The following is a 15,408-nucleotide window of genomic DNA, read 5'->3' on the forward strand; positions in this document are numbered from 1 at the left end:
CATTTATCTATCAATATATATATATATGTATATATAAAGGCGGTGAGCTGGCAGAATCATTAACATGCCAGGCGAAATGCTTAGCGGTATTTCGTCTGCCTTTACGTTCTGAGTTCAAATTTCACCGAGGTCGACTTTGCCTTTCATCCTTTCGGGGTCGATAAATTAAGTACTAGTTGTGTACTGGGGTCGATCTAATCGTTTAGCCCCACCCCATAAATTTCGGGCCTTGTGCTTAGAGTAGAAACGAATATATATGTGTGTGTGTGTGTGCATTTACCTCTCTCTCCCTCTTGAACTCGCACATATGCACATATATACACTAACGCATACACACATCGACTGACATACACACACACACACACACACACACATGCAGACAAATACTCATGTCTCTTTATCACCTTATCTCTTTCTCTCTCTTCCTCTCTCTCTCCCTCTCTCTTCCTCTCTCTCTAATTATCTATCTAAACATAGATCTGTTCATCCATCCAGCTATCCATCCATCCATCGGTCTGTCTGTCTGTCTGTTCGTCCGTCTGTCTAAATATCTATCTCTCTCTGTCTATCTAACTATCCATCTATCTATATCTATCTAGTCCGTCTGCCTGTCTATATTGCTTCCTCTCAAACCCACTTTCACACATTCATACACGCAAGCAGAAACTTACATATAGCCACGCGCCCACACACACACAAACACACACACACACACACACACACACACACATACACACACACCTATCCACATACGCATACTACGACACAGGTATACTCATCTCTTTCCTTTTATCTCTTCCTCTCTTTTGTCTTTGTAGAAGATGTTGCTAAGGTTTCTTCAACACCCTCAGACCATTCGCTAATGACTTTGGTTAACGTAAAGGAAGAGTTCTGAGTCGTACCCCACAGCCACCTTATTCATTGCACAATTGTGTGTGAGAGACAATAGGAGGTCTCTCCAATGGATATGAGACTTATTGGCATAGTCATCTTGGCGCCGTCTAATTGGCGTCTCTGGTTCGAAGATGATTTATCTGACAACAGACGTTTCTCTCGTCCTCTCCTTCCCACTTTCTCCTTCTTTATCACTCTCTGTTCGTCTCTCTCCCTCTTTCACTGTCTCTGTATCTCTCTGTCTCTGTATATCTATTTTTCTTTCTCTGCCTATGTATATTAATATATATACTTCTTTCTTTTTAGCTGCTGAACACCGGGAAAAACTTTCCATGAAGCGACTACTCGTAAAGGATCAATATTTTCATATACTGGTTTAACCCTCCCTTTCTACATCCACCACATAGGTGTGTTCCTCCATCAGTTTAAGTCGATAAGCGTGTCAATTTGATGACGTTCGTCGAATTAATGGGATTATTAACTTCATCGCAAAACCTTGTCAATAGAAATCGTTGGCATATTTTCAATGAATAATTCCTGGTATTTTGTCGTTGAGTAACTTAAGTGGTTTTATATGGAAGAGTGCAAAGTAAGATTATAAGAAGAGACAGATAGATAGATAGATAGATAGATAGATAGATAGATAGACAGATAGATAGATAGATAGATAGATAGATAAAGTGCACAGGCTTGTATGCGTATGTGTGTGAACGTATCGGTGTATGTATATTTATATATATACATGCATATATAGTCATAAATGCATATATTTTTATGTATACGTATATACTATATATATATATACCTATATATATATATATATATATATATATATATATATATATATATATATATATATATATACATATATATATATGTATATAGATAGATAGATAGATAGATAGATAGATACACACACACATGCATTACTTATAGAGAAATATATTCATATATATATGTATACACACACACATACATATATACATACATACATATACATACATATCTATATGCACATCTATATACATACAAAGATATATATATATATATATATGTGTGTGTGTGTGTGTGTGTCTGTGTGTGTGTGTGTGTGTGTGTGTGTGTGTGCGTGTGTGTGTGTGTCCATACAGCGCTGTCAGTAACAAGCGCTCAGGCGTAGATATCTGGTCAATAAAATGTGAGTTTGAATATTTTCCTCTGTAATTTTGTCGATCTCTCTCAGTTAAGCCACGTAACGAGCAGTTTTATATGATATAATTACATATTAAAACCCCTATCACTAAACGACTCTACGTTGTTCAAACTAGATTATCTGAATCCTTATTCACTCCACGTCTGCTTTAGTCTTGATGATTACGGTTGATGCTCGTATCACCAACGTTTACAGACAGCAATATCAAATGTGTGAGATATCACCAAAGTGCCTAAGTTTGAATTATCTGACTTAGGCTTTCCAATTAGATTTCACGTGTATTCTGAAGTTATCATAAAGCCTGGGGAAAATTCCTTTTTCTCTGTATGGAATGATAAGAGAACCAACTGGATAAAAACTTAACTCATCCTATACTTAAAATCCACATTGATGCTAAGCTATTTCGACCGTCAATTGAATCTCATATATATATAATTATGACCGTCAAATGAATCTCATATATATATAATATAAATAATATATATATATGCATAAATACATACGTATATATACATACTTACATCTATACGTACATATACATGCATATGTAGGGAGAGGACGTCACGAAACGTGCACAACAAAAAAAGACAAAGTACGAGTACACGGAATATGTACTATTTTTTCGAACAACGAAAGACACAAATGGAAAACACGACAAACAACATAAAGAACGACCCTTCATCAGTTGTTGGCTGTTTTTCTACTCTCGTATTTCGAGCATTTAACAACAATATACGCTTTCGATAAAACAGTTGCCCCTGCAAAGCAAATTAAATAAAATTTGAGATTTTGCGGATGGTCAAAATTGCTAACACAAACAGGACAGTGAAAACAAACAGGAAGGGCTGCTAAGCCTAAACAAGGTTGTGGTGGCGAACGCGTAAATCGAGCTTGGACAGGAGACAGACAAGAACACGTCATCTTTGTTCCAGCTACAACGGAGAGAAAGACAAGTTAGGAGAAGAAAGAAAGATGGCCGATGGTCACGTGGGAACTAAGTGAGCAAGGAAGGAGGAGTGAGGGAGAGAGAGAGTGACAGAGTAATAGGATAGAATAATGGGAGAAGAGATGGTAAAAGAATAAGAGAGAGAAAGAGAGAAAAATGAAAGAGTGGAAAGATAGAGTGCACCATCTCCTGAAATGCCAGAGAAAATCTAAGGCCTTGTAGAAATACTGTTAGTTTTGGTTGTAACCGAGGAAGACCGTTGCTGACATTTAGGAACATTGTGCGCTCTAGAACTAACTTATATTTTGCATTTGCGGCTCCGTTGGTGGCTAATGAGCTCTGCTCTTGACAAGTATACACGACTGCAAACATTGCAAACCAAGCTTTCCCATATTTACTCCACTAGCAGTGAGCTTTCGGGCAACACGCTTAATTTCTTCGTGAAGAATACGTGCCTTTTCAAAGATGTTGATCACCTCCTTAACCTGTTTCCTCCATCTGTGGCGATGACAGGCATTGCTCTCCCAATCGGTCTCCTGCATGTCACAGGCTTCAAATAAGGACCCAGTCCTTAAATCGCAGCCTTGGTTTCTGCCGGGCTCTCTTTCCACTAACAAGTTCCCCATACAGCATCTGTTTAGGGATCCTGCCATCCTTTATTCTAATGAGATGTCCAGTCCAATGTAACCGGCGCTTGTGCACCGTTGCTTCAATACTCAAGATATCAGCTTTTCTTCAAGACCTGTGTGTCTGAAGTTTTTAAGGTCCAGCTAACATTCAGAATGTCTCTCAGACACCTCTGATGGGAGCGTTCAAACACCTTTACATGACGTTTGTAAAGGGTCCATGTCTCACATGAGTAAAAGAGCGATGTTAGTACACATGCGCGGTACACTGTAATATATATGATGGACTCTCCAAGACGACGTATTAGCGTTCAGGTTTTGCCGAATGACCTGCACAAATGAATTTTTTACAGTAATCAGATGTTCGTTCTGAACATTAGCTCACTCCCTCCATAAAATCGACGTTGTCTGAACAGGTACCGGGTGTACCACACGTCTGATGTCAAAGTGATCACAGAGTAGCGTGAGGTGGTGTTGTGCTCAAGAACACAACGCACCGCCCGGTCTAGCAATTGAAATCACGATCTAGCGATCGTGGATCCAACTCCCTAACCACTAAACCATGCTTCTACACAATATACAACAGGCTTCCAGACAATTTCCGTCTGCCGAATCCACCTACAAGGGCATAGAACAACGCGGAGCTGCCCAAACTTCCCGACCAAAGACTTGTGGGTGGATTTAGTAGAGGGAAACTGAAAGAAGCCCGTCGTATATGTGTGTGTGTGCGCGCGCGCGTTTGTCCACCCACCCCCACTCCCAACATCGTAACTTAGCAGTTCAGCACAAAGCACCGATAGAATAAGTACTAGGCTTACAAAGAATAAGTCCTGGGGTCGATTTTCTCGGCTAAAATTGGTGCTCCAGCATGGCCGCAGTCAAATGACTGAAACAATCAAACGAATAAAAGAATAAGTCGCTATAAGATCGTTGCTTTGGATGAAGATATTTTTTTTTTGTTGTTGGAAATATATTTGTAAAAAATTCAGGGGAGGTAACTATTGACATAGTCCAAGGGAGATAACTATTTGCTATTAGCTAAACGTAAATACAAAATTAAATTTTCTCTATGAAGATATTACGTGGGTCGGCTGAAAAGTTCATCGGCTAACCAAGATATTTTCATGGAACCTTTTACTTTTTTCTTGTTTCGATCATTTGACTGCGACCATGCTGGGGCACTACCTTTGAGATTTTTTCTTTAGTCGAATGTATCGAACACGGGACTTATTTTTTTTTTAAGACTGACTCCTCCTCTATCGACCCTTTTTCGCCGAACCGCTAGCTTACGAATACGCAAATGGACTCCTCATTCCCATAATTACCGAACCTGGAGCTTAACTATAGTCTGTCCATAGCACTTACTCAGCATTACCTGACACCTTTGGGTCTTCTTGACACCATTACCTCTCATCACCTCTCTCTATATATATATTTATATATATATGACGTGTTTCTTTCAGTTTCCATCTACCAAATCCATTCACAATGGCAAACATTGGGAAATAAGCTTCTTAGCACACAGCCATACCTGTGACAGAATCAGATCTAATTTTCAACATGGTCTCACTTGCGCTATACGCACCAGGTTCTACACAAATTTCTCGAAAAAAAGCTTATGTTGGACGGTATAATATAAGAATATATGGACAACGAGAATATTGCAGCAAAGCTACGTGATAGTAGTGTCAGACGTGCCATGCAGACCTTCATATAACTTGTTTGACATGCGCATTGCGTTTCTATTATTCTCTTCCGTTTTACGAATCCCGTGTGCACATGCACATTGCGTATTCATTCTTCTTTCACCGGTTCCTACTCAAAACTGTTCACAAATCGCAACCATCTCACGAACCTGCTGTGAGAAAAAAAAAACGGTATAAATTAGCAGATATCTGTTTAATTAAAATAATCTACTGTTTTGATATTGTTTTTTGTTTTTCGTTTTCGTAGGTATTATTAAAAACATGGGGAGAATGTGTTTATAAATAACCATTCGGTAAGAGGGGACGCTGAGCTCCAGGAAAAAAAAACAGAAAGCCACTGACAAACAAAAATCACGACGTCTCGAATGTTTCAATGTTAACGTTGCGTGGTTTATAATGCTCGCTACAATGATAGAAAAAAAAAATTCAATAGGTTCAAGGGACATAACTATTGTTCTTATTCAAGGGAGATAATTATTCATAATAGTTAAGCAACTACTGGTAAAATGTGAAAACATTCTAATTTCAATGTGGCTTTCGTGCTTATACTTGCCTATTATCAAGAATGTTGAATAATAGCCAAAGGAACACGATCACGGGGTTCCTTCGAGGATATTTGGTTTAGCTTTATTCAACAGAGTGCCTAGTTTCCACAGGTCGACTTGCTACTTTTTTATGGACACGGGATTAGAATGTCACAGGAACGAATCGCAAGATTGATTCTTCAAAGCGAGTTAACCAGTAATAGATTTAATGGTATACTAAGAATGAGACAATCGGATAATCTTCTACTATGATAATACTCTAGATTTTTACTCCGTCACAACATATGAATGAGAAAGGAAGGGGTGATAGATGAATAAAGCCCAATGACTGAAACGAAGATTATAATAAACAACGTTTCGTTTCATTCTAGTTTTTCTCTGTTAGCAACCACTTGCCGTACCACTGCTGCTACTATAGTATGATCTCTACCAACTGTTGGTAGTATGATATATGTTAAAAATCATTAAACATTTATTGTATAAAATGAAAGGAGCATACGGTAGGTCGCGAAAAGCAAGGTAGATATCATTGTAGTAAGTAATATTTAGTCTTCGTTTCAGTATTTCAAGTAAACCTTGCTGCTGTTTTTAAGTATTCCCCATTTCTTCGTAAATATTCTGTAATTCTCCACATTTACCTGTTTATTTCTTTTTAATTCTAATTTTTATTTGTAAGAAGATGGGGTGAGGAGTAACTTATAACAAATCTATCATTTTCTGTGCGGTAGATTTTGCTGCAAAAAATGTTAAGCTGAAACAAAAGTGTGAAAAGTAAAATTGTTTTACTGAAAAACGAAACGCTGCAACGCTAACCTATTACGTGTTTGCGAAACACAATGTCTACCGCATGTAAACATTGCCTCCCTTGCAATAAGTAACTAGAAAATCGTAGCATCGTAAGTTCTGCCACTTTTTGCCAAATAATTACTATAAAAGCTCGACACACAAATATAAGATATAAGAGAGAGAAAGAGAACAGAAATGTATTTCAGTTCTCTCTCTCTTTCCTGTTGTACGATTGATGATTTCCCTTAAACTTTAAAAATGGAAAACATCAACCATTTTATAGGTTTCGTTTCACCATGTATTTCTCACTTTCTCTGTATTATATTTTTACATTTCCGTCATCATATGTCGTAAATAATATTCAGTTTATTTCTTTACTACAATGATTATCTATATTTATGTAGATTGTGGTTGTCTTTGTTTTTGTAATAACAATATTGTTTTTAACAATCTATTGTCACTTTTATTGGTTAAAATTTTTTTTTAAGATCATCTTGCTTACTGCACCAGTTAAAAACTTCTTCGTTCCGTTTCATTTTAGTGTATTTGAACGTTCTTCGTTTCGTTTCGTTTATTTTTTAAATCTACATATTTTATCCTCTCACCACCTTTCTCCTCGCGGTTCTTAAAGAAGGCCAACCTTCATTCACTTGAGGAGAGTTTCATGGAAGAACACTCTTAATTATCCTTGCTGAATGACTAATGACGCTTTAAACAGTTAGTAACATAGATTTTTTTATTATTATTTCATTTATACTCTTTTCTATTTTTTGCAATATACGTGTAGTTATTATAGCTTTTACGGTCTTAAATTTTGGTCTTTTCACTGCGCCTCTTGTGAATCTAAATTATAATTTAATTCGTGGCTGGACATCAATATGCTAAATATTACTATTATTGATCCAAACGAAATACTGGACATTATTACTGCAATATACCAAGATATTTTGGGCAGTTTTTAATTTAGTACGTTCTCACTAATTGGACTTTGTATTGTGTGGTGATTACTATGGGCGGTTATGTTCTCAATTAAAATCCTCCGACGTCTACTTCAACTTTTAGACTGATAAAATAAGTACCAGTTTAGTACTGGAATCGATATCATCGAACTAGCTTTCTGTCCTATAATTTTAGGTTTAGTGCGCGTATAGAAAAGAAATATAAATTCTGTTGAATGGTTATACAAAAGCATTGAATTCTCGACAGTTTTTTATATATGAATGAATGCTGCGCAGAAACCTACCTTGACTTATTTCAAACAAGTAACATTGTAACGGTTACCGATCTATAAAAATATAATAAACGCAGATTTGTAAAATTATCCGTTAGGATAGGCTTTTTTTTTTTAACTCGCTGCATCGCCTTAATCATTATTACATCTCCATGCGGCTGTATATCTGGTGATGGCCATGAACAAAACTCAAAAGCAGTCTTCTCGTTAATTGGCACAGTTTCTTAAGAGATTTATGTGTGGAATGGACTATTTCGAATTTTTTTTTTTTTTTTAAACCAGTTAGGAGCCGTTAAAGCGAGAATGCCCTAGGGGTATCCCTCACGTTTGTTCTGCGTGTCCCTTGAAAAACTTCGTAAGAGATATATGTCACTAAATATACAGCACGGCTACAATTTTTAATTATGATTAATCCTACAGAATCTGCTCAGCTGAGGAATGTCGTCGTGTTCGAAAGTAGTCTGGCAGAAAATACAGATTTCATTTTTTTTTTTTTTTTTTTCGCCCCCGATGTATAAACCTGAAATGAAATTTCGCTTGGAATTTTGGATTTGCTGCGATTTAGAACTATAAAAGCGAGGAATACTCATGGGTGTCTTCGTGTCAGAAGGCCATGTCACCCAGTATGCTGTATCAGGCCTACAATTTGCTTGATGGCTCTTCACATAACTACTCTAGTGCGTCGGATTTTGTTTTCTTATAATTTTCAGAAAAGGGTTATTTCTGTAATTAATATTTTACAAACCCGTTTCGGATGGTGTAGATTACTATTGGAATTCCAAGTAGAAAGAAAAGAAAAAAATGCACATAATTTGGGAGCACGTTTGTCTAATTATGCTTCGCTTTTTACACTAAAATATTCCTAATGTATTAGTTATTAATTATTATTTTTTTACAAAAACGATGAATTTGAAGCACTTAGGACCACTTAGAGTGATTAAATGTATGAAAGTATTAAAACAAAAAACAGCTTCAAAATTCAGCCGATGCTTCTAGATCATTTGTTTAATGAAAAAATATTTTCGTCTTCTAAAATATCTGCTATGTTTCGTTATTAAAATAAAAGGGGAAAGATTTCCTTTTGTACCACACCATAATTTTTTTTTTTTTAATATTACACATGGTAAAAATTTGCTTTCCTACCATATCTTATAATGATGAGAAAGTCATAAAAATTTAAAATTTCTATCCAAAAAAACTTCATTTCTCTATTACGTATAATTTCTGTCCGGACTTCCGTGACATTGGGACCTTATATAGAAATGAAGTTTTTTTTAAAAGAAATTCTTAATTTTTGTGACTCTATTATTATTATAAGACGTGGTAGGAAATCATTTTCTACAATGTGTAATACTTTTTAAAAAATTCTAGCCGTCTGGTACAAAAGGAAGTATTTCTAAAGATTAAACAAAGTAAATAATTTTTCGTATGTGTATTAGGTGTGCAAGATTCTTGATGTGTATACGTGTGTTGAAAGAAATACAATTAAACCTTGGGAGAGGCATTATGCCGGTAATAAACACACGCACTGGTTCAGTCCTTTATTAATTTAATAACAGTATTTAGTTGTTTTTTTTTTTTTGTTAAATCATTTCATTGCACTCTTCAGTAACTTGTCTCAAATTCAGCTTTCAAGAACGCTATCCAAATCGCACGTTGTTGTCAAGGTCTAGTATTTTTGACCGTTGGATAGAGAGCATTGTGCTTAATAAAAGTTTAGTAGGATTTGAAGAAAGTTCTGAATTGTGTAAGTCCCCGATGTTCACATTGCCAGAAAGAGATAAAGAAGGGAAGATTTTCGTTGCCCAACACAAAGCAGAAAAACAGTCTATTAAAGTCTTCCTATCTGGAAAATTCCAAAATACGCCTGCAGGACTTTATTCTTTTTACATATTTATGGTCCCACAACACATCATCCGAGATGACTGGCCTATCACATACTACTGTTTTTTTATTAATTATTTACGTTGTTTAGAAGTTAACAAAAACAGGTAGTGTGTCGATTTTTTTTATTTATTTATTTATTTACGTTGTTTAGAAAAGAAAATTTAATTTTTAAAATAATTATTGTTTACAAAAAAATGTATTTTTGATATATATATATATATATATATATTCAGCCATTTGCATACGCGCACTTGTTGTAGGATCGACTACTCACGACTAGCTGGCGCGGGTTCGCGTTGGGGGGGCCACTCTTTAGTAGTACCCCACTCTTTTTTATATATATATTTTTTACGCAGGTTTCGCTCTAGTAAGTTCGAGTCCCGCTTAAAGTTGATAATACACCGTTTAGTATAACCAACTAAAGTGAACTACCATTGGCTGAATTCTGATTTTAAGCACCCCGTGAAACCCCTCATATCTTATTTTATGGACTTTTCTGATTTTGTGTGAAACACGGGAATTCATACGATCACGAAGAAAAGAAGATTATAAGGCAGATCCTAAAATTTCCACTCTTCGGATTTTCTTTAAAATCAGTTTAAAAATACGGACAGTGAGGATTTTTTTGCTTGAATCCCAACAATGGACCTCCGCTGGGCGCGTCATCAGTCCATTGTGTTTATAGGGGGGAAAATATTTAAAGACACGATACATGTCTGCGTGACAAAGAAACGTGAAAAGTATTAGGTGGTCGTGAGAGGTGCTAAAAATAACACGCACCCAGATTTTTTTTTTTTTATGAATTCTCGTGTGAATTCAGAAGAATTTTCTGAAAATTCAAAGAAATAAGGTTCTAGGCGGCTGCATATAAACCAGAATTCCGTCCGTTTTTTTTTTAATTTCCGACATTATAATTTCATTCGCTGGGACAGTGACACGTTACAACAAACAGGTTTCGATATTTTATTTGCATCTTGGACTACGCTTAATCCCGTTTTTCGTGTTTTCGTCATTCTATACAGTATCGTCTTTTATTCCCTCTTACCTCAACTTAAACGTCGTTAATTTGTTGCAGTCTGTGCGATTTATTTCGAAAACCGACGTAACATCTGTTTTAAAATTACTGATTTGCACATATTTTCACATTTTATTTCCACTTCAGTATAAACTTTGATAATGTTTATTATTATTATTATTAATTTTTATGCTTTTAAATATGTTCGCAAAGGCCGAATGTAAGTCGGACAGAGAGACTGAAGCTGAGGGTTTCTCCTCACCGACCCATTATTTCTTGACGAAATCCTAGTTTAGGCACATCAACTAGAATTCCGTCAAGGTCTTTAACGGGGGAAAGGCAACAGGACTTAAGTTGAGGTATACCTAGGCACCTACGCATTCTTTCTTATTTATTTCCACATTGGACATCGGTGTCTCCTGCTCTACATTTTGATTTGATTTCAATGTCGTGTACCCGGCAGAGGTAACCTTCTATCGGTAAAGTTTATATGATTGTCTTATACTTTTTCTGACTGTTGAGTGAAAAATTACAGATTTAAGTGGGTGGTATGTGTCATTTATGAATCCTAATCGTTTTAATATCCATTCTGCATGTTGTGGTGTGTTTGCTATCATAAACAGTGTTGCTGCATTTTCTCAAATATTTTGTCTTAATGTCCATTCTGTATGTTTTATGGGTTGTACTTATCTCATTTTCTTGTTCTTTTTGTCAACTTAGTAACCTGAATTATTTTGAATGAGACTGCTTTGAGTTTGTTTCAGCTACCAGAAATTTGTTTCCATGCACTGACGCATAAGAATAATTCATTAATCTTACATCAGGGGCTTTTCATGACCAGCGTTTAACCTGTTGACATTCAATTTGTCAAACGCACTGCCTTATTAATTCACATTGTTTTGAGTTTAATCATACATTCTCATAGCTTAAAGTCTTCAATGACGTAATTGCTTATTTTGGGAATGACATTGTAAGGCAGGTGTGAGTGGCCAGATCTAGATGGTTTGAATATTTGGGCTGGATGTGGCCGGTTTAAAGCGCCTCTGGCGCCATGATTTTTTTTCTTTTTTTTACACAATTGACAAATTTAGGATCACCACTTCTAAACTTTAACTTCGTTTCTCAATTTCAATTAATTAATTGTGTCCCTAATTTCTGCATGTATACGTTAGTTTGCCCTCAGTGCCCAAAAGCACTCATGCCCCCATTTATCTGGTTCTGTCAGCTGTCCTCTACAACTTCTGCAATAATGTGTTTTTTTTTCTTTTCTTTTTTTCTAGGTGGATTTCAGTGTCTAACCAACAATGTCAGTACAGAACAGTCATTGGCTTTAGAAAACTTCTAAGGAACTGTACGTGACATTTGCAGACTGAGATGGTGGGAGTTGTGTAAGTGCACAGGAAAGTTTGGTCACTTATATTATGTAACCCTGTATGTATATAGAGATTTTCTCCTCCACTTTGAAGAACTACCAGCTACGTAGACAAAAATTTGTGCTAATGTTGATATATACATATTTATATGTACGGTTAGACAACAGAAGAATCAGTTTGGACTTTTATCTCCAATGAATTAAAAATGGTTTCAGAGAAGTTCTATCACCGTGAAATTTGTGGAAAAACTTTTGCCTTAAGTAACCGCTTCCTTCATGGAAAAGACCAATTCTTTACAAAGTTCAAAGGTTTTGCTCGTTAAAAGCAACAGCAGTGGCAATATCTTGGACTATTTCTGTGGAACTAACAGCAAAGCAAATCTCTGTACACCAAACTTTTTTTTTTCGTCTTGGTTATTCTCCATAGTTTATGAAGTTTCTTAAGGATCACACCATTCGTAGTTCATAATTTTTTGTAAGGGTGATTGAATGCTACCTGAAAAGATGAGCACTGTCTTCTAAATATATATTACAGCCAACTGACTAGACAATAAAATACTCTTACAACTAATTAACTATTAACTACTATGCTACAATCTATACTATGCATTACACTATTTCACCAAAGGCTATGCTATGTCTATTACAATAATCTGAACTTGACAGTGCTTCACCACAATCTGAACTGTATTACAACCAACAGAATGTAACACTCCTGCACTGTGTGTTATCGGGAAGCACTAATTCCTCAGCAATGTTGTGCAGGTCCGGTATGGTGACGTGGGCTAGGATTTCTACCCCAAAACCCCACCATTCGATTTCTCTCGACCTCTCCACTTTAATGATCTCCACCTCGTCCTTGCATTTATATATTACCGCTGATACCAGCCATTCCATATCTATCTCCAATGGCACTCTACCGATCCTCACTCTCGCTGCCCTTCTACCGCAATATACTGGTAAAAGGGCCCACTCCTCCGTTCTCAGAGGCATGGTAGAGTATTTCTTAGCTCCTTGCTCCGTCTTGAAATACACCTTCACCGTTCCGTATTTCTTTCCTCTCATAAACAGCACAACTTCCTCTGAGATTTCCTTCAGACACTTCTCTATTACTTCGTTCTCCGCTATTTCTATTTTCTTGGAGACGACTCTTAAAGTCTTATATGTGATTATTTTCTTTTCTGCTTCTTCCATCACTTCTTTTGGTGGGTCTACCCGCAAACAGTCTCCCTCCTTCTTAAAATATTTGAAATGCTTCTTCAAATTCTCCATTTCCACCTTCACCTCTCTCATTCCCATGTCGCCGGTTGGCCTGCCGCTGCTAGCTGCAGCAGCGTAACTGGTAGTCATATTAAACCACCTCCGCTACGACTTTCAACAATAAAACAAGCAACATTTCTTAAAACAATTTCAACAAAACTTCGTCGACAACCAACTATACAGATTGCCAAATTGCTATGCGTCATGGGCAACCAGTGAATAAACCAGTGGGAGAGTCCATTTGGTAGTTTCCGAAATAGCTGTCAGATCTCATTTTATATTATTGTAGGATTTGAAAAACAATGAGTGAAAGGCTACATTAATTAAATGTAATCCTAGATGAACACTGTCTGAAAATTAAAGTGTTCGATGGACACAGTTTGAACACTTTTGATTATATATGCCTTGTGTGCTGGGTACAGGACTGGCTTCAGGGTTGAAGTACCACAACGATCTCCAAATTGGCAAAATTGATTACGAAGAAAATCTGTCGACAAAAGCAATGAAGTGATAAAAAGTCTTCAAGGCAGAGGAAGTTCTTGACTTCGAATTATAAAAATAATATAAAAGAAGAGGAAGAGGGAAGAACAATACAACAAAAAGAACACCCTCTCCCCACCCACCCCTGAGAAAATGATTGGAAGGTAAGTCAATTTGCTGGTTAGCCAATGATATTGGCCTGTCCATCAGCTACCTTATCTTCAACTGTAGATACTAGTACATTGGCTATGTACTGTGCTGAGAAATTTGGAACAATGACCTCAGTGGTTATCTTTTTACTGTTTTCAGTCACCTGATTGGTGTACCATCTTCAGGTTTTTTTTTTTGTTTTTTGTCTATCATCAGATGATTGCTGTATTTAATGTGGTATCACACTTACATTGTTATCTCTATTATTGACTTATGACTTCTTAATTTTTTAGCCTGATGATAGGTAGAATCAGTGTAGTGATTAGCAAACAATGACCATGTAGCATTTAGTTGCATCTGTTTGGATATGAAATAAGTACCTGTCAAGTACTTAAAGCACTTGGCTCCCTATGGTGCACTGGGCCATCGATTGTTTTTTTTCCCCCCTTCCTTCCACTGCACTTCACTCTAAACTGTATTTTCAGCTTCTCTGCATCCTACCTCCAGCTATTTTGTAGGCATCCACTCTTGGAGGTTCCAAGTCGGGGCTCCAACTCATCCTCATCATCATCGTCGTTTAGCGTCTGCTTTCCATGCTAGCATGGGTTGGACGATTTGACTGAGGACTGGCTACACCAGGCTCCAATCTGATTTGGCAGAGTTTCTACAGCTGGATGCCCTTCCTACTGGTAACGGCCACTCTCGAAACGGTGTGTTTTACATGCCACCTGCACAAAGGCTAGTCCGGCGGTACTGGTTGGTTTCTTTAGGGTGCTACCTGTCTGCCCCTTTTCACATTTTGGTGCACCATATCGTGTTCCCTGAGGAAAGCTCCTTTGAACTATCAATACTTCAGCATTGCTGGGAGTTTTTTTTTTAAGTTTTTTCCTGTTGGGGGTCATTGGCATTCCACACAATCCCTATTTTGCCTTTGGGAAGTGGTGATCCACATTCATCCTTTGACCTCTCTGGCATGGCAATCTCCACCAGGTGTTTGTTGCCTTGCTGGTGGCATAATTCTCTGGGTCATCAAGGCACATAAGCCACCACTCTGCAAGAGAGACTCGCCTTTTTTGGTGAAGCAGTAAAATTCTGAAATGGGATTAAGCATTGATTCGGACTGAAAAATCTGTTAAATTATACTCTACTGCATGTTTATTTTCCTTTATATTCTAATAACACTGTTTTTAGCATTTTTTTTTGCCTGACTCATATTTTTGTAATTTTGAAAATGATTGTATGGCTCTTTTTTTTTTTTTTTTTTTTTTTTTTTCCCCCCTTTTAAATTTAGAAATTGCATTGACTCTTGCCACTCTAA

General features: G+C 36.7%; 1 long non-coding RNA gene across 1 annotated transcript; it reads left to right on the forward strand.

The window, feature by feature from the left end:
- The first annotated feature begins 7,265 nt into the window (after positions 1-7,265).
- Positions 7,266-12,437, forward strand: LOC128249359 (uncharacterized). The gene is made up of 2 exons (XR_008265455.2): positions 7,266-7,412; positions 12,109-12,437. It is a non-coding gene; the product is annotated as an uncharacterized LOC128249359 (long non-coding RNA).
- Positions 12,438-15,408: the final 2,971 nt, after the last annotated feature.

The sequence above is a fragment of the Octopus bimaculoides genome, chromosome 14 (genome assembly GCF_046866305.1).
Source record: "Octopus bimaculoides isolate indiv1 chromosome 14, ASM4686630v1, whole genome shotgun sequence".
NCBI lineage: Eukaryota > Metazoa > Mollusca > Cephalopoda > Octopoda > Octopodidae > Octopus > Octopus bimaculoides.